This window comes from Balaenoptera borealis, assembly GCF_965194805.1.
Source record: "Balaenoptera borealis genome assembly, chromosome: 5".
Classification (NCBI taxonomy): Eukaryota; Metazoa; Chordata; class Mammalia; order Artiodactyla; family Balaenopteridae; genus Balaenoptera; species Balaenoptera borealis.
This window is the reverse complement of record NC_138862.1, coordinates 65,183,281-65,208,472: the sequence shown is the minus strand read 5'-3', so window position 1 is coordinate 65,208,472 and position 25,192 is coordinate 65,183,281. Positions and strand designations below refer to the sequence as shown.

General features: G+C 40.8%; 1 long non-coding RNA gene across 1 annotated transcript in view; it reads left to right on the top strand.

The window, feature by feature from the left end:
- Positions 1-1,769: 1,769 nt before the first annotated feature.
- The window catches only part of LOC309630067, a 124,324-nt gene continuing 100,901 nt past the window's right edge, over positions 1,770-25,192 (top strand). Inside the window, exon 1 of the long non-coding RNA XR_014245402.1 lies at positions 1,770-3,796. This is a non-coding gene — a long non-coding RNA (uncharacterized lncRNA). The remainder of the gene's footprint in view (positions 3,797-25,192) is intronic.

Genomic DNA, 25,192 nt, shown 5'->3' with positions numbered 1-25,192 from the left:
ATATTAATATATTCTTACTGATTAAGTGGTTTTTAAGAAATATTTATGTAGCTAAATAATATTCCATTATAGTGTTATCATATTTTTAATCTAGTGTTTCTCAGACTGTAGCTCACAACTCACTAACAGGTTTAGTGAGTTGCAATCAACACTTTAAAAAATGAAATTGAATGCATTGTATGTGGTAAAAACATGTATTGCCTCATGAAGCTTTTGTTTCAGATTATATATATATATATATATATATCTGTATATAAACATGCAAATGTGTTTGGTGTGTGAATATACATACAGTAGTCAAGAAAGTTCAAAAGCTACTGCCTTAAGCATTCTCCAATAGCAGGACATTTAGGTTACTTATATTTCTTACTATTGTAAGTAACACTGTAATGGATTTTTCTGTGGATAACTTTTTTTTTTTGGCTACCCCACGCGGCTTCTGGGATTTTAGTTCCCCGACCAGGGGTAGAACCGGGGCCCTCAGCAATGAGAGTGCGAAGTCCTAACCACTGGACCGCCAGGGAATCCCCTGTGGATAATTTTCTGAGTTTGTTTCCCTAGAACATACAGATATGGCAAATAATTGGGTCAAAGATATTAATATTTAGCCTTTTGATTTTTTTTGCCAAGTTATTATCTAGAAATATTATATAGCAAGTTACCTCACCAGCAATAACATATGGTACATTAAGGTGATTTTTTAGAACTGGGCCCTGAGTAATGAGCATTTCCAGGCGTTCAATGAAGGAGGAAAGCACATTCCAGGCACAGAAAGCAGAATAATCAAAGGAATTGGGCCAGAGGTGCTAGAAGTACCTATTAATTTTGAGGAATAGCAGGTAGTGTTGTGTATGGGTGGTTATTGAAAAAGAGCAGGAATTTAGTCAAATAGCTTAGGGCCGGGATTCAGGGGCTTTCTATGCCTTGCTAAAGTTTGGGTCTTTATTCTTTAAGAGCTGGAGCACCATAAGGTTTGAAAGCAGAAAGTGCAGTGATAAGACCTATATTATAGAAAGACAAAATGGTGGAGAAACTAATCTTTAGAAATGAGTTAGGGGTTATTTCAATGATTCAGGTAAGGAATGCTGGGAAACAGAACTAGAGTCAGAAAGTGGGGATAGAAAAGAGGGTCCCACTTTGAGAGATAGTTCTGACATAGAATAAGATGACTTAAGAGTATATAGTTAGATGACTCCTATGTAGTAACAGAAATGGGGACCTAGTTTGTTTGAAGAGAGTGGATGGTGATAGTAACACCCTAGCCCACCAGGCAAGTGCCATGGAATGCTGTCTTGCCTCCCAACGTAGAAATCATTGAATGACCTACCTGAGATGTTCCATGGGACCCTAGAGTGCTCTTCAGTCTCTGGTCCTGATGCACTGGTTCCAACCTCCTTATGGCGTAGGTTTGGCTGTGTTTCTGGAACAATTTGATAGTGGGATGAGATGGGACACAATTCAAGTATGCGACCCCTGGGAAGCATATTTGTTTTTTCACTGGACTATGTCCTTCTCAAAAACTCAGGAAGACATTTGATGGAAAAATTTGGAAAACAATACCTTTGGGGGGGTGGGATCTTTGACTTTGGATACAAGATTCTGATTTGGAGAATGATCATGAAGAATTTTAGTATTTGAGTATGGCATTTATGAATGCTGGGGAGATGACAAGGGCTCAGGGAAAAGGCAGGATTTCCTCCTGCTAAAAGTCTCATTTTCCTGTTCTGTAGTTCTGGTTATTGAATAGATTAAGATATAAAATGGAAGATATTTACCTCCATACAGGAAGTGACTGAGGAAAACATAGAAAGCTGAATTATGTAATGGCACAGTGTACCCATTTTCACTTGTGTTCCTTTCCCCTTTGCTTTTTTCGAGATTTCATTCATCATTTTTTTCAATAAATATTTATTAAGCATTTACTATGTGCCAGGGACTCTTCTAGGTGCTGGAGATGCAACAATAAAAACAAAGCTTCTTTCCTCAAAGAAACTTACATTCTAGAAATTAGCATAAATCAGTATTAGGAAAGTCACCCCAGCCGTATCAAATCATAGATATGTGTGGCACTTTGAATTAACCAGAAAGTTCCATTTTTTTATTATTTTAGATTCTAGATAAACTGGAGATTATGGTTTCATGGCTATTGAGACCTTTGAAACTGACTATCCTTTTTCAGTCAAAATTTACCTAGGTTGGAACATTCCTAAGTTATACTAATATGTACATAGGACTCTGGTTTCTCTTCAACAAGAGCAGAGTGTGTTCAGAACTTGGATTCAGAAGAAACAGTACTTGGCTGACCACCTGTGTAACCTGGTCAATTGACTTAACCTCTCCAGCCTAGTTCCACTTTTCTAAGGCAAGTACAATAATATCTGCCCTACTCATTGTACAATGTAGTTATAAATTTCAAATGAGATCACACAAATGAAAAATATTTTGAAAAGTACAAAAGGTAAAACAAATATAAGGTTATTATCTCCCATGATCTTATATAGGCCTGAAAGGGCTTGTTCAGACCTAGGGACAGTCAAGTTCATTATGGCTGTTGATTCTGGAAAAGAGCAAAGAAGGCAGGGAGAAGACAGTGCGCTATTAGGGGTAGTGCTGCATAAAGAAAGAAGATTCCAAATCTGAGTGAAAACCATAAGGACTTGGGGAATATCAAAACAACAGAACAAGGACTACCTTTGAAAAATCTACTTTAACATTCTGTCACTCCCCAGCACTTAGCACACAGCTGTTGTCCTAGAGACACTTCCTGATTGATAGTCAAAGGGAGGAGGGTAGAGTGAGTAGAAATAATCTGCTGAACAGCTGTTATCTACAGTGTAATGTGAAACGGTGCAATGGTTTTTCTTTTTTGTTTTTATTTTGTATTGTTCAGTCCAGGTTGAAATGTAGGCGGTGTCCTGCATTACGTGATGTGCATTACACTGGTTCTCTCTCTTGATACTTTCAGGGCCAGGCATTGATGGTTCAGTAGCTCTCGGGTGACACTTGCTGCAAATTGTAGGAACTGCACCACTTAAAAATTCCACATTTGGGTTTCCGCAGGCTTCTGACGTGTGACGGGTTAGTAATAACACTGATTCCATAAACCTCCCATGAAAACCAGTTTCACTGTGCCACGGCATACCACATTCCTGTTGAATTGATATACACCTGGGAATTAAAAGCGAGTCAATATATATCACCGAGCGCCCACACTGTGCACTGTGCTGCCACCGTGTGGTGGGAGAGGAGTGTGGCGTAGTGGGGTGTCCTGGCCTTGGAATCAGGCGACCGGCAGCTCTGTAACATTTCTGTGGGTCATAAACCTCCCTTGCCTACGCAACTGGGTTGTTACGTGGTTTAAATAACGTGTATGTGACAACTTTTGTAAATTATGTATAATGTGGTTGTGCTAAGACGACCTCAGGGACTTACACTCTCGTGGAGTGTAACACAAGCAGTAAATGATAACGACACAAGACCCATACGCAATACGGCAGCAGGAATAACAACACTAGTTAACACTTTGTGGTGGTTTCACACTGGGACAATTGTGCTCAGCTGGGATCATCGTCCCAGGTTTCCTTCCTTGCCTGGTTCTGGGTTAGGGCTGCCGAGGAGAAATCCACGCGAGATTTGGAAGGCGGAAGTGATGCGGCAGCTCGCGTGCTGGGAAGGTTGGTGCAGGGCCCCGGAGAAGGGTGGTTCGCGCTGTTTTGACTTCACTGGAGTCAAGCTTCAGCTGTGACTGTGGCTCCTCCCGCTCCCACCAGCTCTCCTTCAGCTTCTTCCGGTTCAGGTAGGTACGTGCTGCTCGGCGAAGGGCACCCGCTTCTTTCTCTGGTCACCAGCGCTGTGTGGTTAAACGCTGTGAGAGGCAGTCGTGGGTTCCAGTTTTCCTTGCTTTCCTCAGCTTTGGTCTCGAGTTTCTTCCCCATCGGCCTACTCTTCTGACCTAACTCCTCCAGCAGATTCAGAGGCAGCCTTCTCAGCGCTGGTCTTCTTCATCAGCTTTCCTTTGTGGTTCCTAATAAGTGATTTTTCTCTGATCCTCCAGCTTTCCCCTTGCAGACCTTTACTTATCCAGATTTCCCCACAGCTGTGTAAGGGAATCCCTGTAATAAAACCCTTATTCCATTATCAGTCATATGGTTCTGCTTCCCTGATCGAACCCTCCATGATACTCGCATATGGACTCTTCTAAGCATTTCACTCATGTTTACATATCTGATTTCCAGCACAAGCCTGGTGAACAGGTCCGTTTTATCTGCATTTTGAAGACGAGAACATTGAGGCGTAGAAAGGCTAAATAACTTATTCAACATCATAGAATCACTAAGGGGCAGAGCTGGGATTTGAGTCCCAGCTTCAGTTTTTCCAGAGTCTAGGGTCTTATTCTCTATACTATAGAGTCTGTCCTGGCATTATTTTCAGTGCTGCTGCTGTTGTTCAGTGTCAGGAGAGAGCCATGAGAACTGAAGTTGTCTCTCAAGGGCAAGGAGAGTTGTGTGAAAAAGCTGAGCCTGAAAGTGCTGGTCCTGAGAACCAGAGCAAAGGTGAGCTCCAGACTGCAGCACCAATCCACAAGGGAGAAAGGATGGGCAAGTGGTCAGAATTAAATCTAAGGTCCAAGGGCTGAATGGAGGAGTGGGGTTGATTAGGTTGTCTGAGGAATCCCATGCAGGTTGGCATGAGAGAGATCCAGCCACAGGGGTTGAGAAGCTGCTTAAAAGGACCTGCAGATCAGGAATGGGAATCCACTGGGAATTCATCTTCTGGACACGATTATGGTGTAAGTAGGAAAAGAGGAACTGGTAGTCAAGTCAGCTTTTAATACCAACCTTCCTAATTCCCCTTGCCTTGTCACTGAGTCCAGGGTCTTGGGCAGTTTAAGCCCACAGTGGTAGTTAAATGGATATATGTGATTTGTGCCACGTCTCTTCCTTTGGAGACCCATCTTCTGTGATTCTGTGTGATTCATGTGGGTCTGATCGGTCCCCTCATTCCACCCCCAGCTCCAGAGAGGAGCATGTGACCAGGCTTGTGCAGTCAGAGCCTTGTTTGCCAGAACTATTGTAGACAAGGTAGGTAGGTTGGAGTTGGCCCTATTCCCCTGGCCTCAGTGATTGGTTCATGGATTATCAGCAGAACCAAACAATGCTATCAGAACAATGTTGTCTTTTCCTCTGATACCATGAGCTACAAACACAATATCAGTTGGAATTACTTGTGGGTCATCTTGCCTGGCCAAATGAAGGTATCTCTCTGTTTGGAGAGGATGAGCCCAATATGCAAAGAAAAGCAAAGCTGAGAGAGATCCCAAACCACACTGTTTAATGCCTGGATCCAGCTATACCTGAAGGTCTAGCTCTAGGCCTGTGCTGTCTAACATGGTAACCACTAGCACATGTGAGCACTTGAAATATAGCTAGTCCAATTTGATACGTCCTGGAGATGTAAGATAGACACCAGATTTTGAAGAGTTTGTGTGTTAAAGAGTAAAATATCTCAAATAATTTTAACTTTCTGATTACATGTTGAAAGTAGGATAATTATAGATATATTGGATTCATAAAGTATACTATTAAAGTGAATTTCACCTGGATCTTTTACCTTTAAAATGTGTCTATTAACAATTTTAAAATTATGTATGTGTCTCACATTATATTTCTATGGCTTAGCACTTCTCTAGACTCTTTACTTACAGTAGCCAATAAATTCCCTTTTTACTGATTCTGATTGGAATTGAGTTTTTGTCACTCACAGATGAGAGTTAGGACAGGCACATATTGGATCTCAGCTCAGGCAGATAGGAAGACGGGAGTGCTGCCACGCAGAGCCCTGCATACGTCATCAGGATGGAGACCGCAGAGCATTACACTCTCCATGTATGTGGCTTCTGTGACCTCCTAAATTACATCTCTTTTCCTCATTTGTTTTCTGAGCACTAGGCACAGATTAATAGATGTTAGGTAGATATTTCCATTTGGCCATTCCCTACCACAAAGTCAGCATGTTTATAACCAAATTGCCAGGTCTTTCTGGTCAACCATATTCAAAGATTTGAAGTCATTCTTTTTTTTTTCTATCTATCTATCTATCTATTTATTTATTTTTTATTAATTTATTTTTTATTTATTTATTTATTTATTTTTGGCTGTGTTGGGTCCTCGTTTCTGTGCCAGAGCTTTCTCTAGTTGCGGCGAGCGGGGGCCACTCTTCATCGCGGTGTGCGGACCTCTTACCGTTGCGGCCTCTCTTGTTGCGGAGCACAGGCTCCAGACGCGCAGGCTCAGCAATTGTGGCTCACGGGCCCAGTTGTTCTGCGGCACGTGGGATCCTCCCAGACCAGGGCTCGAACCCGTGTCCCCTGCATTGGCAGGCAGATTCTCAACCACTGTGCCACCAGGGAAGCCCTGAAGTCATTCTTGATCACACCACCTTTCCCTACTTCTTGATTTTCAACGAAACAGACTTTTGAGCCAGAATGAACTTTTTAAGTTCCTGTAGTGGGGTATAAACTCAATTCATAGGTATGAAAACTGATTAGTCAGGAAGTTTGTTAAATCTTTCTCCATGCTCTTTGCCTGTCATAACTCTTCCCAAGTGACGAGAGCAAGCAGTTGCTGCATTCTGGCCCTCCTTTTCTCCAGGAGGAAGCCCCTGGTCACCTCCTCTGACTCCTGGTATTGTAACTGCTTGGGTTAAATGATCTGCTTGATTGCACTGCCCCCTTGTGGTACCAACAAACGTTGGTTAGTGGTGCACCCTGTAAAAAAGAATAGTCAAGGATTAGAAAAGTTATATTAATTTGGTTTTCATTTACTTATTTGTTTTCATACAAGAAGAGACATATAACATTTGACTAATTTACTTATCAAATTAATCCTTGAGAAGAAATCTTATTAAGTTAAAAATAATTAAAAAGCATACTTCAATATTAAAGGTGAAAGAAAGGAAAAGAGCAGAAAAGGGAATGATAAGGAGTAAGAGACAAAGGCAGACCTTAAGAATGGGGAAGAGAGAGAATAAAGAAAATATATTTAAAAAATAAAGAGACAAGGAAAGTTAGAGTGAGAAACACAGAGACACACAAGGGAAGAGACCTTTAAATGAGAAAAGCCATCCCTATGGAATGAGGCTTCTGCAGAGTCCAGCACTGTCTTCCCAAGAAGGATTGTTAGCAGTTCAAGACAAGGACTGGACCCTTTCTGGGTGGTGACTAAATGGGCCTTCTGAGGAAAATCGTCAAGAGGCATCAGGGAGCTGCCAGCTGAGACTGTTCAGGGCCTGGCGGGCAGGGTGCGGTGGGCAGTTGAAGTTACAACACTTGATGCTGCTCCCCTAGTGCCTCAGACTTTGCTTCCAGGGGGGCATCTCTGAACATCTTGTAGGAAGGACTGTAAGGAACTGAGGAAAGAGGGCCACAAACATAACACGTGACAAGGCAGGTCCATCCTGTTTGGGACTGTATGAGTCAGCTCAAGCTGCTGTAACAAAATACCACAGACTGGGTGGCTTAAACAACAGAAATTTATTTTCTCACAGTTCTTGAGGCTAGAAGTCCAAGATCAAGGTGCCAGCAGGATTGGTTTCTGATGAGACCTCGCTTTGTGGATTGCAAACAGCTGCCTTCTCACTGTGTCCTCACACAGCGGAGGAAGAGAGAGAGTTTTGGTGTCTCTTCCTCTTATAAGGACACCAGTCCTATCAAATTAGGAGCTCACTCTTATGGTCCTTATGACCTCATTTAACCTTCATTACCTCCTAAAAGCCATATCTTTAAATATAGACATACTGGGGGTAAGGGCTTCAGCAAATGGATTTTGGAGGGACCAATTTAGAATGTTGGAACGTTAGTGACGAGACAGTCCCCTCCCACCTCAGCAGTGTGGTCAGTGTGGGAGAGGTCAGTGAGGCACCAGGGAGCGGAGGGATGGCGGCAGTGTGGCGATCATGAGGTGGGAATGGCTGGCCCAGGGGGATGAGGCCTGCCTGCATCAGCGATGGTCAGGTCCTCACATCACCTGCCATGTAACAGAGACAAGAAGAAAATAGTAACTTTAAAACTAACGCAACACTGTAAAGCAACTATACTCCAATAAAAATTATTTTAAAAAATGAGAAAATAATAATTTCAGCTCTGAGAGGACCAGAGGAGACATTTGCTCTATGACCATAAAGGTGAACTTGTACAGCAATTACTCTCAAGCATAATGACCCACTCAAGAACCCTGTCAGGAAAAGGGAGGAGCTCTGGCAGGACTGGGTTCTAATGTTTTCACTGGCAAGGACTTAGTTTCATTTTTTAAAGCTGCCCACACCTTTCTCAGTCTTGTGACGGCTAGGAGACATAAAGATGGCGGTGCTGAGGGAGATAGCAGGGGTGTGGGCTGACGGATATCTGAGGATTGACTGAGGAGAGTAAGAGAGAGACTGAGACACACACACACACACACACAGCTGAGCTCCAGATGTACTAATAAATCCAGAGGTATCTTCTGTAACAGAGAACCTTTATTATCTGGCCTTCTGGTTTACCACAGTTAAAGACCTAAATTCAAGGTCATGTTTTCCCAGTCGCAGGTGTGGGGGGAAATGTGACTCTTGGTCCTTGCTGCTGAGATGGACGGCATTGAACCGAAGGCTGGGATCTGGTTTGGGCACCAGGGGTCCCTTTGTATTCACTCCCTGCCGAGTGGAGCTGGTAGAAAGCCCGCCGGAAGACTCCTCTCACCATTTCCTCATAAGCAGCTGCTCTTTGAGACATGGTTAGGCCCCAGTGCCTCCTGCAACCAGCCTCTCCTAACACCAGTGAAGGGTGTAGCTGAGCAGAGTCATAATCAGCACGTTCAGTTAGGGATGTTACAAGAGGAGAAGCGGGAGGTGACTAGGAGCTCACACTCAGAAGACGCGGGCCTTTTTGCCATTGCTAGAGGAAAGGCAACAAAAGGGACTGGGAACTAATGAAAATCAACTTGCCATGTAAGTTCAGATACCTCGAAGATCTTGCCTAAGCCCTTTAGAAAGCAGGGCACACCCGGGCCAGTTTCACAGAGCTCCGTATCCCCGGACCAGTGACCGCCTGTGGTGGGTGGACACAGCCACCTTCTCAGAGGCCAGGATAGAGGAGGCATCGGGCAGTCAGCAGGGGAGCAGCACGGCCGGGGCCGCGAGTCCCTAGAGCTCCGACACAGCACCTGGTGAAGCGACCCTCAGCCCCGAAGCCTGCCGTCTTCCCTCCCTCGCGTGCAGATCCATGAGCTAGAATGCAAGGGGGGCATGTTAAGCAGCAGGATGACCAAGGCAGGAGGTATCCTCTTTGGAGGCTTTGTGTGCAGGAGACTGAAAGCCACCGGCGAGCTAGGCCAGCAGGTGAAAGAGACAAGAGTTTAGAGATGGGAGTGAGAGCAAGTTGAGGGACTCATTGGTGCCTGCGGGAGAGCGTGTGTGTGTGTGTGTGTGTGTGTGTGTGTGTGTGTGTGTGTGTGTAGCTGTCCAGCTGAAGTGGAGGATGTGACATGGAGAAAATAAGTAAATAAGACCTTTCTGCTTCAGTCAGCAAGCTCAGAGGAAAAGCTGCAGCTCTTCTGTGTCGGGTCACTTGCCTCTCAGTTCTCACATTCCCAAAGTCCTGTGTCTGTATTTGCTGTTGTAATTTACTCCTTCTGGGGTAGAGTTGAAAGCCCAGTCCCTTGGAGAGGAGGGTATTTCTTTGCAAGGTTTATTTCAATTAGTTATATGGTTGGTAACATAACTGTCCCTGTGTTCAGAGGTCCGAGGTTGAGAGTCCCCAGGATCACACTCCAAGTGCCACATCTTGTTAGGAGGGCGGGAGCCAGTGTTGGGTGTCTGTATTGTGGCTTGGTGCCTCTGAAGACACTTGTCTCCTGAGATTCTGCTGGCTGGGTGGCTCTCCTTTGACCGTTCGGCCATATAAATGCTAGAGACCCGCCTGACCTTTGGTTGCTTGCTGATATCATGATAGTAGGAGAAGCAATGCAAAAGGACCTGCTTGCAGAACTAAACTGTCCCAGGATTTTACAAGGTTCAGATCCCTGCTTTAGAGGAGGGGTTGGCCTACTTTTTCTGTAAAGGGCCAGGTAGTAAACATTTTAGGCTTTGTGGGCCAGTTTCTGTTACAACCAGTCAATTCTGCCATTTGTAGCATAAAAGCAGCCATAAACAATATGTAAACAAATGAGCATGGCTATGTTCCAGTAAAACTCTCTTTCCAAAAGTGGGGGGCAGGCTGCTGCCTGGATTTGGCCTACAGGCCACAGTTCGCTGATCCCTGCTCTAAAATATCTTTTATATAATCCTCTCCCTTCTTAAACTCCTGCCATCACCAGAACAACCCATATTCCATAGTTATCAGGAGAGGTGGGAGGGGCTTGAAAATCCAGGGTATTTGTTTTGACATTTCTCACTGGGGTCTTGGCCTTGATAAGCTCAGGTTATGTACCCCTGATCAATCAGCATTTGAAAACCCTCTGGGCATGAGTTACTGAACAGAGTTCGAAGTGTCCTCCCCACTGTCCTGTAGCAATAGACAAGTCAAACACGGGATTATATGGCTTCTACCTAGAAGTGTGGGGATGATGATGAAAGGAGTATCTAAAGTGTTTCCAGATAAAAATAGAATTCAGGATAAAGATAAGGAAATGTGGGTGGTATAAATGCAAACGTAGTTTTACTAGAGGTTGCCATTTTACGTATCTGCCAGCTAAGAATCAGAACAAATGTTTTCCTGTAGCCTCACCCAAAGGGTTTATGATTAGACTCATGGGCTTTGCTGGGAAATAAGTGAGAAATAGTATATCAGTGTTGTTTTAATTTGTGTTTCTCCCGTTAGGAGTGAGGTAAAGGTCATTGCATACGTTTATGAAACATTTCTTTATCTGTGAATTTATTTGTTTGCATCTGCTGCCCTGTATTTTTATTGGGTTATTTGTCTTTTGTGCTACAAATTTTTTTTTAAAGAGCCCTTTTATACTTATGGAGACTAGTGGGGTTTTTTTGTTGTTGTTGTTTTTTGTTTTTTGTTTTTTTATTTATTTTTGGAGGTGTTGGGTCTTCGTTTCTGTGCGAGGGCTTTCTCTAGTTGCAGCGAGCGGGGGCCACTCTTCATCGCGGTGCGCGGGCCTCTCACTATCGCGGCCTCTCTTGTTGCGGAGCACAGGCTCCAGACGCACAGGCTCAGTAGTTGTGGCTCACGGGCTTAGGTTGCTCCGTGGCATGTGGGATCTTCCCAGACCAGGGCTGGAACCTGTGTCCCCTGCATTGGCAGGCAGATTCTCAACCACTGCGCCACCAGGGAAGCCCCGGGTTTTTTTTGATATAAGTTGCATTTGCCCCAGTGTGGTCACTTTTGTTTTTTTTTTAATGTTTTAAAATTTTATAACAGCTTTATTAAGGCATAATTTGCATACAATAAAATTCACCCATCTTAACTGAACATTTTGATGAGTTTTAGCTATCGTATACAGTTGTGTAACCACCACTACACTCAAGATACTTCCAGCATCCCCCCAAATTCCCTTGTGCCAATTTGTAGTCAACCCTCTCCCCTCCTCCCTGCCCCAGATAACCATCCATCTGATTCTGGAAGGTCATGTACTTGGAACCATACAGTGTGTAGCTTTTTGAGTCTGGCTTCTTTCACTCAGAATAATACTTTTGAGATTCATCCATGTTGTAGCATGAATCAGTAGTTTGTTCCTTTTTATTACTGAGAAGTATTCCATTGTATGGCTCTATGGTATTTATTTGTCCATTCATCAGTCGATAGACATTTAGGTTGTTACCGGTTTTTATGAATTTATGAATTATGAATAATGCTGCTATGAACATTCATATAGAAATCTTTACATGTATATATGTTTTCAATTCTCTTGGGTAAATACCTAGGAGTGGGTTGGCTGGGTTGTATGGTAAGTATATGGTTTAACTATGCAAGAAACTGTCAGAGTGTTTCCCAAAGATGCTGTGCCATTTTGCATTCCCATCAGCAGCGTATGAGAATTCTAGTGGTTCTTGTCAACACTTAGTAGAATCAATATTTATAAAACTTTCCTGATGACTAGGATGCTGGGCATCTTTTCATATGCTTATTGGCCATTCTTATTTTATTTAAAGTGTTTTTAAACCTATCTTTAAAAATATGCTTATATTGAAATGTAATTATATGATATGATTATATTGTAGAGACTTTGGTACAGAAATTTGCCCTGGATCTAAGAGGAATTTATCACTAATAGAGGATTTTTAAGCCCATCAAGAATGGGTTTAAAGCAGGAAAGCGCCTTTGAAAGGATCCTGTGGATAGAATGTGGTAGGGGTGGAGGGGTATTTTATTTGATTTTATTATTTTTTTGAATTTTCTTTTCTTTTTTTTATACGGCAGGTTCTTATTAGTTATCTATTTTATACATATTAGTTATCTATTTTATACATATTAGAGTATATGTGTCAATCCCAATCTCCCAATTCATCCCACCCCCACCCCCCCGCCCTGCTTTCTCCCCCTGGTGTCCATACGTTTGTTTTCCACATCTGTGTCTCTATTTCTGCTTTGCAAACCGGTTCATCTGTACCATTTTTCTAGATTCCATATATATGTGTTAATATACAATATTTGTTTTTCTCTTTCTGACTTACTTCACTCTGTCTGACAGTCTCTAGTTCCATCCACGTCTCTACAAATGACCCAATTTCGTTCCTTTTTATGGCTGAGTAATATTACATTGTATATATGTACCACATCTTCTTTATCCATTTGTCTGTCGATGGGCATTCCATGACCTGGCTGTTGTAAATAGTGCTGCAATGAACATTGGGGTGCATGTGTCTTTTTGAATTATGGTTTTCTCTGGGTATATGCCCAGTAGTGGGATTGCTGGGTCATATGGTAGTTCTATTTTTAGTTTTATAAGGAACCTCCATACTGTTCTCCATAGTGGTTTTATCAATTTACATTCCCACCAACAGTGCAAGAGGGTTCCCTTTTCTTCACACCCTCTCCAGCATTTGTTGTTTGTTGATTTTCTGATTATGCCCATTCTAACTGGTGTGAGGTGATACCTCATTGTGGTTTTGATTTGCATTTCTCTAATAATTAGTGATGCTGAGCAGCTTTTCATATGCCTCTTGGCCATATGTATGTCTTCTTTGGAGAAGTGTCTATTTAGGTCTTCTACCCATTTTTTGATTGGGTTGTTTGTTTCTTTAATATTGAACTGCATGAGCTGTTTATATATTTTGGAGATTAATCCTTTGTCCATTGATTCATTTGCAAATATTTTCTCCCATTCTGAGGGTTGTCTTTTTGTCTTGTTTATAGTTTCCTTTGCTGTGAAAAAGCTTTTAAGTTTCATTAGGTCCCATTTGTTTATTTTTGTTTTTATTTCCATTACTCTAGGAGGTGGGTCAGAAAAGATCTTGCTGTGATTTATGTCATAGAGTGTTCTGCCTATGTTTTCCTCTAAGAGTTTTATAGTGTCTGGCCTTCTATTTAGGTCTTTAATCCATTTTGAGTTTATTTTTGTGTATGGTGTTAAGGAGTGCTCTGATTTCATTCTTTTACATGTAGCTGTCCAGTTTTCCCAGCACCACTTATTGAAGAGACTGTCTTTTCTCTGCTGTATATCCTTGCCTCCTTTGTCATAGATTAGTTGACCATATGTGCGTGGGTTTATCTCTGGACTTTCTGTCTTGTTCCATTGATCTGTATTTCTGTTTTTGTTCCAGTACCATACTGTCTTGATTACTGTAGCTTTGTAGTATACTCTGAAGTCAGGGAGTCTGATTCCTCCAGCTGAGTTTTTTTCCCTCAAGATTGCTTTGGCTATTCGGGGTCTTTTGTGTCTCCATACAAGTTTTAAGATTTTTTGTTCTAGTTCTGTAAAAAATGCCATTGGTAATGTGATAGGGATTGAATTGAATCTATAGATTGCTCTGGATAGTATAGTCATTTTCACAGTATTACTTCTTCCAGTCCAAGAATGTGATGTATCTCTCCATCTGTTTGTGTCATCTTTGATTTCTTTGATCAGTGTCTTATAGTTTTCTGAGTACAGGTCTTTTGTCTCCTTAGGTAAGTTTATTCCTAAGTATTTTATTCTTTGTGCTGCAATGGTGAATAGCATTATTTCTTTAATTTCTCTTTTGGATCTTTCATTGTTAGTGTATAGGAATTCAAGAGATTTCTGTGTGTTAATTTTGTTTCCTTTACCAAATTTGTTGGTTAGCTCTAGTAGTTTTCTGGTAGCATCTTTAGGATTATGTATGTACAGCATCATGGCATCTGCAAACAGTGACAGTTTTACTTCTTCTTTTCCAATCTGTATTCCTTTTATTTCTTTTTCTTCTCTGATTGCCATGGCTAGGACTTCCAAAACTATGTTGAATAATAGTGGCGAGAGTGGATATCCTTGTCTTGTTCCTGATCTTAGAGGAAATGCTTTCAGTTTTTCACCATTGAGAATGATGTTTGCTGTGGGTTTGTCATATATGGCCTTTATTATGTTGAGGTAGGTTCCCTCTATGCCCACTTTCTGGAGAGTTTTTATCATAAATGGGTGTTGAATTTTGTCAAAAGCTTTTTCTGCATCTATTGAGATGATCATATGGTTTTTATTCTTCAATTTGTTAATATGGTGTATCACATTGATTGATTTGATATATTGAAGAATCCTTGCATCCCTGGGATAAATCCCACTTGATCGTGGTGTATGATCCTTTTAATGTGTTGTTGGATTCTGTTTGCTAGTATTTTGTTGAGGATTTTTGCTTCTATATTCATCAGTGATATTGGTCTATAATTTTCTTTTTTTGTAGTATCTCTCTCTGGTTTTGGTATCAGGTTGATGGTGGCCTTGTAGAATGAGTTTGGGAGTGTTCCTTCCTCTGCAATTTTTTGGAAGAGTTTGAGAAGGATGGGTGTTAGCTCTTCTCTAAATGTTTGATAGAATTCACCTGTGAAGCCATCTGGTCCTTTTTTTTTGTTTGTTGGAAGATTTTTATTTTTATTTTTATTTTTATTTATTTATTTATTTTTAATTATTTTTTTAAAACCTTTGGCTGTGTTGGGTCTTAGTTGCTGCACGCGAGCTTTCTCTAGTTGTGGTGAGTGGGGGCCACTCTTTGTTGTGGTGCACAGGCTTCTCATTGTGGTGGCTTGTCTTGTTGCAGAGCACGGGCTCTAGGTGCACAGGCTTCAGTAGTTGTGGCGCGCGGGCTCAGTAGTCGTGGCTCGTGGGGTCTAGAGCGCAGGCTCAGTCGTTGTGGCACAGGGGCTTAGTTGCTCTGTGGCATGTGAGGTCTTCCTGGACCAGGGCTTGAACTGGTGTCCCCTGCATTGGCAGGTGGATTCTTAACCATTGCGCCACCAGGGAAGCCCTGGAAGATTTTTAATCACAGTTTCAATTTTATTACTTGTGATTGGTCTCTTCATATTTTCTGTTTCTTCCTTGTTCTATCTTGGAAGGTTTTACCTTGCTAAGAATTTGTCCATTTCTTCCAGGTTGTCCATTTTACTGGCGTAGCGTTCCTTGTAGTAGTCTCTTATGATGCTTTGTACTTCTGTGGTGTTCGTGGTAACATCTCCTTTTTCATTTCTGATTTTATTGACTTGAGTCCTCTCCCTCTTTTTCTTAATGAGTCTGGCTAAAAGTTTATCAATTTTGTTTATCTTCTCAAAGAACCAGCTTTTAGTTTTATTGATCTTTGCTATTGTTTTCTTTGTTTCTGTTTTCTTTATTTCTGCTCTGATCTGTATGATTTCTTTCCTTCCACTAACTTTGGGTTTTGTTTGTTCTTTCTTTAGTTCCTTTAGGTGTAAGGTTTGATTGTTTATTTGAGATTTTTCTTGTTTCTTGAGGTTGGATTGTATTGCTATAAACATCCCTCTTAAAACTGCTTTTGCTGCATCCCATAGGTTTTGGGTTGTCGTGTTTTTGTTGTCATTTGTCTCTAGGTTTTTTTTTATTTCCTCTTTGATTTCCTCAGTGATCTCTTGGTTATTTAGTAACATATTGTTTAGCCTCCATGTGTTTGTGTTTTTTACTTTTTTTTCCTCTGTAATTGATTTCTAATCTCATAGCATTGTGGTCAGAGAAGATATATGATTTCAATTTTCTTCAATTTACTGAGGCTTGATTTGTGACACAAGATGCGATCTATCCTGGAGAATGTTCTGTGTGCACTAGAGAAGAAAGTGTAATCTGCTGTTTTTGGATGGAATGTCCTATAAATATCAATTAAATCTGTCTGGTCTATTGTGTCATTAAAAGCTTGTGTTTCCTTATTAAGTTTCTGTCTGGATGATCTGTCCATTGGTGTAAGTGAGGTGTTAAGAGTCCTCCAGGGCTTCCCTGGTGGCGCAGTGGTTGAGAATCTGCCTGCCAATGCAGGGGACACGGGTTCGAGCCCTGGTCTCGGAAGATCCCACATGCCGTGGAGCAACTGGGCCCGTGAGCCACAACTACTGAGCCTGCGCGTCTGGAGCCTGTGCTCCGCAACAAGAGAGGCCGCGACAGTGAGAGGCCCACGCACCGCGATGAAGAGTGGCCCCCGCTTGCCACCACTAGAGAAAGCCCTCGCACAGAAACGAAAACCCAACACAGCCAAAAATAAATAAATAAAAAATAAAAAAAAATATTAAAAAAAAAAAAAGGAGTCCTCCACTATTATTGTGTTAGTGTTGATTTCCTCTTTTATAGCTTTTAGCATTTGCCTTATGTATTGAGGTTCTCCTATGTTGGGTGCATATATATTTATAATTGTTATATCTTCTTGGGTTGATCCCTTGATCATTATGTAATGTCCTTCCGTGTCTCCTGTGCCATTCTTTATTTTGAAGTCTATTTTATCTGATATGAGTATTGCTGTTCCAGCTTTCTTTTGATTTCCATTTGCATGGAATATCTTTTTCCATCCCCTCACTTTCAGTCTCTATATGTCCCTAGGTCTGAAGTGGGTCTCTTGTAGACAGCATATATATGTGTCTTGTTTTTGTATCCATTCAGCGAGCCTGTGTCTTTTGGTTGGAGCATTTAATCCATTTACATTTAAGGTAACTATTGATATGTATGTTGATGTTACCATTTTCTTAATTGTTTTGGGTTTGTTTTTGTAGGTCCTTTTCTTGTGTTTCCCACTTAGAGAAGTTCCTTTAGCATTTGTTGTAGAGCTTGTTTGGTGGTGCTGAGTTCTCTTAGCTTTTGCTTGTCTGTAAAGCTTTTGATTTCTCTGTAGAATCTGAATGAGATCCTTGCCGGGTAGCGTAATCTAGCTTGTAGTTTCTTTCCTTTCATCACTTTAAATATATCATGCCAGTCCCTCTGGTTTGTAGAGTTTCTGCTGAGAAATCACCTTATAGGAGTTCCCTTGTATGTTATTTGTCGTTTTTCCCTTGTTACTTTTAATAATTTTTCTTTGTCTTTAATTTTTGTCCATTTGATTACTATGTGTCTTGGCGTGTTTCTCCTTGGGTTTATCCTGCCTGGGACTCTCTGCACTTTCTGGGCTTGCATGGCTATTTCCTTTCACATGATAGGGAAGTTTTCAAATATAATCTCTTCAAATATTTTCTCGGGTCCTTTCTCTCTCTCTTCTCCTTCTGGGACCCCTATAATGTGAATGTTGTTGCATTTAATGTTGTCCCAAAGGTATCTTAGGCTGTCTTCATTTCTTTTCATTCTTTTTTCTTTATTCTGTTTGTGGCAGTGAATTCCACTATTCTGTCTTCCAGGTCACTTACCCATTTTTCTGCCTCAGTTATTCTGCTATTGATTCCTTCTAGTGTAGTTTTCATTTCAGTTATTGTATTGTTCATCTCTGTTTGTTTGTTCTTTAATTCTTCTAGGTGTTTGTTCTTTAATTCTTCTAGGTCTTTGTTAAACATTTCTTGCATCTTCTCGACCTTGCCTCCATTATGTTTCCAAGGACCTGGATCACCTTCACTATCATTCTCAATTTTATTTTCTGGAAAATTGCCTGTCTCCACTTCATTTAGTTGTTTTTCTGGGGTTTTATCTTGTTCCTTCATCTGGTACATAGTCCTCTGCCTTTTCATTTTGTGTATCTTTCTGTGAATGTGGTTTTTGTTCCATAGGCTGCAGGATTGTAGTTCTTCTTGCTTCTGCTGTCTGCCCTCTGGTCGTTGAGGGTATCTAAGAGGCTTGTGCAGGCTTCATGATGGGAGGGAATGGTGGTGGGTAGAGCTGGGTGTTGCTCTGGTGGGCAGAGCTCAGTAAAACTTTAATGCACTTGTCTGCTGATGGGTGGGGCTGAGTTCCCTCCCTGTTGGTTGTTTGGCCTGAGGCGACCCAGCACTGGAGGCTACAGGCTCTTTGGTGGGGCTAATGGTGGACTCTGGGAGGGCTCATGCCAAGGAGTACTTCCCAGAACTTCTGCTGCCAGTGTCCTTGTCCCCACGGTGAGCCACAGGCACCCCCCTGACTCTGCAGGAGACCCTCCAACACTAGCAGGTAGGTCTGGTTCAGTCTCTTATGGGGTCACTGCTCCTTCCCCTGGATCCTGATGTGCATGCTACATTGTGTGTGTCCTCCAAGAGTGGAGTCTCTGTTTCCCCTATTCCTGTAGAAGTCCTGCAGTCAAATCCTGTTAGTCTTCAAAGTCTGATTCTCTGGAATGCTTCCTCCCATTGCCAGATCCCCAGGTTGGGAAGCCTGATGTGGGGCTCAGAACCTTCGCTCCAGTGGGTGGACCTCTTTGGTATAATTGTTCTCTAGTTTTTGAGTCACCCACTCAGCGGTTATGGGATTTGATTTTATTGTGACTGTGCCCCTCGTTCTGTCTCATTGCAGCTTCTCCTTTGTCTTTGGATGTGGGGTATCTTTTTTGGTGAGTTCCAGTGTCTTCCTGTTGATCATTGTTCAGCAGTTAGTTGTGATTCTGGTGCTCTCGCAAGGAGTAGGTGCACGTCCTTCTACTCTGTCATCTTCAAACGAAGGTCATATAACTAGATGGTGTGGAAGCTGAGACTCAAATCTTGGCGTGTCTGACCAGGAAGCCCAGATTTTTGCCACTTCCTCAAGCTGCTGTGAATTCTCCTTCCTTTAAGACCAGTTGGCAGGGATTGCCAGGTAAAGCAGCTGACTCCTAAATGTGTTTTGAGATAAGGAATTACTCTGCGGGGAAGGGTGTGTGAGTCAAAGGTGAGTTCCCAGTGTGCGTGAGAGGTGAGAGGTCCACGGTCAGTTCTTAGCTGGTTGAAGCTGAGAACTTGTTACCCACCTCCGTCAGAGCCCTAAAGCCCACCAGCCCAGACGAATCGCACAGCCAGAGCTGGCGCCCAGCCTCGTGACCCAGCTTGGTCACTTGGTTTTTAGTTTTTCTTATTTTTTTTAATGTAAAAGTTTTTTTCTCCTTTTTTTTTTTTTTAACATCTTATTTAAATTATAATTGCTTTACAATGTTGTGTTAGTTCCTGCTATACAACAAAGTGAATCAACTGTATGTATACCTATATCCCCTCCCTCTTGGGCCTCCCTCCCACCCTCCCTATCCCACCCCTCTAGGTCATCACAGAGCACCGAGATGATCTCCCTGTGCTATACAGCAGCTTCCCACTAGCTATCTGTTTTACACACGGTAGTGTATATATGTCAATGCTACTCTCTCAATTCGTCCCACCCTCCCCTTCCCACCCTGTGTCCACAAGTCCATTCTCTACATCTCCATCTGTACTCCTGCCCTGCCACTATGTTCATCACTACCATTTTTCTAGATTCCATATATATGTGTTAATATATGGTATTTTTTTTTCTCTTTCTGACTTACTTCACCTCAGTATGACAGAGTCTAGATTCATCCACATCACTACAAATGACTCAATTTCGTTCCTTTTTATGGCTGAGTACTATTCTATTGTATATATGTACCATATCTTCTGTATCCATTCCTCTGTTGATGGACATTTAGGCTGCTTCCATGTCCTGGCTATTGTAAATAGTGCTGCAATGAACATTGGGTACATGTATCTTTTTGAATTATGGTTTACTCAGGGTATATGCCTAGTAGTGGGATTGCTAAGTCATATGGTAGTTCTACTTTTAGTTTTTTAAGGAACCTCCATACTGTTCTCCATAGTGGCTGTATCAATTTACATTTCCACCAACAGTACAAGAGGGTTCCCTTTTTTCCACACCCTCTCCAGCATTTATTGTTTGCAGATTTTGTGATGATGGCCATTCTGACTGGTGTGAGGTGATACCTCATTGTGGTTTTGATTTACATTTGTCTAATGATTAGTGATGTTGAGCATGTTTTCATGTGTTTGTTGGTCATCTGTATGTCTTCTTTGGAGAAATGTCTATTTCGATCTTCCACCCATTTTTGGATTGGGTTGTTTGTTTTTTTGATATTGAGCTGCATGAGCTGCTTGTATATTTTGGAGATTAATCCTTTGTCAGTTGCTTCATTTGCAAATATTTTCTCCCATTCTGAGGGTTGGCTTTTTGTCTTGTTTATGGTTTCGTTTGCTGTGCAAAAGCTTTTAAGTTTCATTAGGTCCCATTTATTTATTTTTGTTTTTATTTTAATTACTCTAGGAAGTGGGTCAAAAAGGATCTTGCTGCGATTCATGTCAAAGAGTGTTCCACCTACGTTTTCCTGTAAGAGTTTTATGGTGTCTGGCCTTACATTTAGGTCTTTAATCCATTTTCAGTTTATTTTTGTGTATGGTGTTAGGAAGTGTTCTAATTTCATCCTTTTACATGTAGCTGTCCAGTTTTCCCAGCACCACTTATTGAAGAGACTGTCTTTTCTCCATTGTATATCCTTGCCTCCTTTGTCATAGATTAGTTGACCATAAGTGCATGGGTTTATCTCTGGGCTTTCTATCCTGTTCCAATGATCTATATTTCTGTTTTTGTTCCAGTACCATACTGTCTTGACTTCTGTAGCTTTGTAGCATAGTCGGAAGTCCAGGAGCCTGATTCCTCCAGCTCCATTTTTGTTTCTCAAGATTGCTTTGGCTATTCGGGGTCTTTTGTGTTTCCATACAAATTGTAAAATTTTTTGTTCTAGTTTTGTGAAAAATGCCATTGGTAATTTGATAACGATTGCATTCAATCTGTAGATTGCTTTGGGTAGTATAGTCATTTTCACAGTGTTGATTCTTCCAGTCCAAGAACATGGTATATCTCTCCATCTGTTTATATCATCTTTGATTTCTTTCATCAGTGTCTTATAGTTTTCTGTGTACAGGTCTTTTGTCTCCTTAGGTAGGTTTATTCCTACGTATTATATTCTTTTTGTTGCAGTGGTAAATGGGATTGTTTCCTTAATTTCTCCTTCTGATTTTTCATTGTTAGTGTATAGGAATGCAAGAGATTTCTATGTATTAATTTTGTATCCTGCAACTTTACTAAGTTCGTTGATTAGCTCTAGTAGTTTTCTGGTGGTATCTTTAGTATTTTCTATGTATAGTATCATGTCATCTGTGAACAGTGCCAGCTTTACTTCTTCTTTTCCAATTTGGATTCCTTTTATTTCTTTTTCTTCTCTGATTGCTATGGCTAAAACTTCCAAAACTATGTTGAATAATAGTGGTGAGAGTGGGCACCCTTGTCTTGTTCCTGATCTTAGAGGAAATGCTTTCAGTTTTTCACCATTGAGAATGATGTTCGCTGTGGGTTTGTCATATATGGCCGTTTTCCCCTCCCCTTTTACAAATATTTTGTATAGTCAAATAGAGCCATCTTTCTCTTTCTTGCATCTGAAATTTGTCATGTAGGAAGCTTTTCCTTCTTTCCAAATTAAAAACAATATACCTGTTTTTCTTTTAGTTCTTACATGATTTCACTTTTCTGTATTTAAATTTCTTATTAATTTGGAAATTATCTTGGTGGGTAATCTGAAGGTGGATTCAATTTTATTTTATTTTTCTAATGGCTATCTAGTTATCTCAATATTAAAAAGTCATATTCCCCTAAGATTTGAGATGGCATTTTTTCATGTATCAAATTGTCATATGCACTTGGGTCTGTTTGTAGACTTTCTTTTCTGTCTACTCATATGTCAATATTATACTGTTTTAATTTAAAGGATTATAATATGCTCTCATATCTCATAGGCTAGCCTCTCCCCCTTTGCTTTTCTTTTATCAGGTTGTTTCTGGCTGGTTTTTCTTTTTTCTTCTTCCAATTGAACTTTATAATTAAGTTGTCTATGTAAGAAAACAATTCTATTGGTATTTTTGTTAGCGTTTCATTTGTGAGTTAACTCAGAATTAAGATCTTTATGATGTTGAGTCTTATTGAAATATGTGATATGTTTCTATTTATTCACATCTACTTTAATGTCTTTCGTGAATATTTATAATTTTCATCATGTTCCTTCAGTTCAAAGAACTTCCTGAAAAACTGCCTGTTGGACAGGTCTGCTGGTCATGAGTAATCTCAGATTTTACTTACCTGAAAATGTCTTTATTTTGCTTTCAGTTATGAAGAATATTTTCACTGTATGTAGAATTCTAGATTGACAATGTTTATTTTCCCTTTCAGCATTGTAAATATGTCAGTTCATTAGCTTCTGGATTGCACTCTTTCTAATGAGAGGTTAGTGGTAATTCTTAGCATTTTGGGGTCTTTTTTATATGGCTGCATTTCTTTTCATCATTGATTTCCAGAAATTTGACTATGATGAGCTTATGTGTCATTTTCTTTGGTTTATTTGCATTGTACTGTATTGAGCTTCTCCAGTCTGTGGGTTGATATTTTTCATTAAGTTTGGAAAATTTTCAACCATATTTCTTCAATTTTTGTTGTTGTTATGTTTTATTTATTATCATCATTATTATTATTGTTATTGTTATTTTACTGTAACATCTCTCTCCTCTCCCACTAGAAATCCAGTCACATTTTTATTAGACTATTTGATATTACCCAATAGCCACTGAGGTTCTATTCATTTTTCCAGCCTCCCCACCCCATCCCCCAACCCCACTGCCTGTGCTTCTGTTTGGATAGTTTTTATTGTCCTGTCTTTATGTTCACTGATGGTTTTTTCTTCAGGGTTCAATCTGCTGTTATGTTCATCCAGAGCTTTTTTCATTTCTGTTCGATTATCAGTTTTAACTTATATAATTGCTGTTTGATTCTTTTGTGTAGGGTCCACTTATTTCTTGAGGTTATCTCTTCATTCAATGTATCTGTCTTTTCTCATAAATCCTTAAACATATTTATACTAGCTATTTAAAATAGTTATTTGCTAATTGCAACATCTTTGTCATTTCTGGATCTGTTTCTATTGATTATTTTTTTAATGGATCACATTTTCTTTCTTCTCATGTCTGTAATTTTTGATTGTGTAGTAGACATTTTAGCTACTTTTTAAAAAGCCTGACTTCTGTTGTCTTCTTTTAAAGAGTGTTGGGTTTTTTCTGTCAGTTAGTTTAGTGGAGGATGAGTTTGATGCTTTCAAGGCAAAAAGTAAGCTATATTAGGATAGATTTATAGTAGGCTTTACTCTATGGCTAGAATAAGGCAACTCATCTTTGGCTTTTCTGAAGTCTCAGTTGAGTTCTTGGAGTGCACAGTGAGGTTTCTTTGCATTGAGTGGTTGGGACACCCATGTCTCTGTGCATTCTATGACCTCTGCAATTTCCACTCAATACACAGATCTCATCCCGAGTAGCTGTTATCTGTTATGCCTCATCTGCTCTCATCCTGTGCATCTTAATCTTTGTTCAAAATGCTAAGATCCATTTTCAGAGTTCTTGTTATTCTCCTTTGTGAAGCTTCCTTTTTTCTAGTACAAGGCTGTACAAATTCTATTCCCTTGAGGTCCTGATCTCCAAGCTCTGTCTCTCCAGGTAATAAATCCATTATGCTCTGCATGAACTTACCTCCCTGAACTATGGCCCAGAAATTGCTTTCATACAGAAAGCCAAGGAGAGCATAGAGTTTGCCTCATTTGCTTCCCTTCTTTTATATGATTCTTGTTGTCCAACATCTGAAAACATTTACTTCATAGATTTGTCCAATTTTATGGGTGATTCTGTGAGAATATTAGTTTGGTATCAATTACTGTCATGGTTAGAAGCAGAGATATGATCTGCATTTTTTTTGTTGTTGTTGTTCTTGTTACGTGATGTTCAGGAGGAAACTTTGTCGATTAAATAAACAAAAAAACCTATCCACTTTCCTGCAGGATCATGAAATCCTCATCCATGGTGTTGACTCTAAATATGTCCTTATCTCTAGAGCAACTCTAAAGCATTCTAGCTACCACATTTTGCCTTTGGAGTTTTGGCAGTTTGTCACATTTGCCTCTGAGCTTGTCAATATTTTGACCCTCAACTCTTGAGGGACTCTGTTCTGGCCTGAGCTCCCTCTGTATCAAGGATTTTAAATCTCATACCACAGCTGTGTCCTTGCCTAGTCCTTGTGTTTGGGTATCCTGGCAGCTGAGGCAGAATTCAGTTCTTCATAGAATAGGATGAGAGAAATAATGCATCACCAGTCTCTAGAGTCACTGTATAGTACAGAGACACCCCAGTTCATGTGAGCATGGCCTGAGAATTCAAGCCAGCAACCCCTGGGGTTCTTGCTGCTGACAGCAGACCCTTTGCTGCAAACCTCATGTGGATTAATAGTGACTTTGCCTCTAAAGCTTCTTTCCTTGGTGGCAATGAGGCTGACACGTCCCTGGAATTATAGATTCATACAGTGCAGCTGCTTAATTCCCATAGAGAACAAACATGGTTTCTCACTGTCATGCTGAGATGCTCTCTCCAAAGGCTTTTTGCAAAGGCAGCATCCCCATTCCCAGCCTTGCCTTCTCTTCTACCAGGCAGCCTGGTGAAAACATGCAACTATTCTAGCAAAGGGGCGTAGGGATGCTGATTTCTTTTATTACTTTATCTTGGGCTGAAACTGTGCTCGTATGACATCGGGCACAATTTTATTTTGTCTTCTTTGGCTTACAGGAGGCTTAGCTTCTCCCATTTTATTTATAGAAACCCACATATCAAAGGAGAGAATAAGGGAGGTTTTTCTATGATGTGGCTCTTAGCAAGAATCTGCAGATGTTACAGGTGTCTCTCCCTCATTGCATATATGCAGTCTCTCTTTGGACAGGGCACAGAGAGACTCTGCCACACCTTTCTAACAAATAACAATTATAGACTATTAGTTCTGTTTAGTCCTGTGAAGAGGAAAACTCC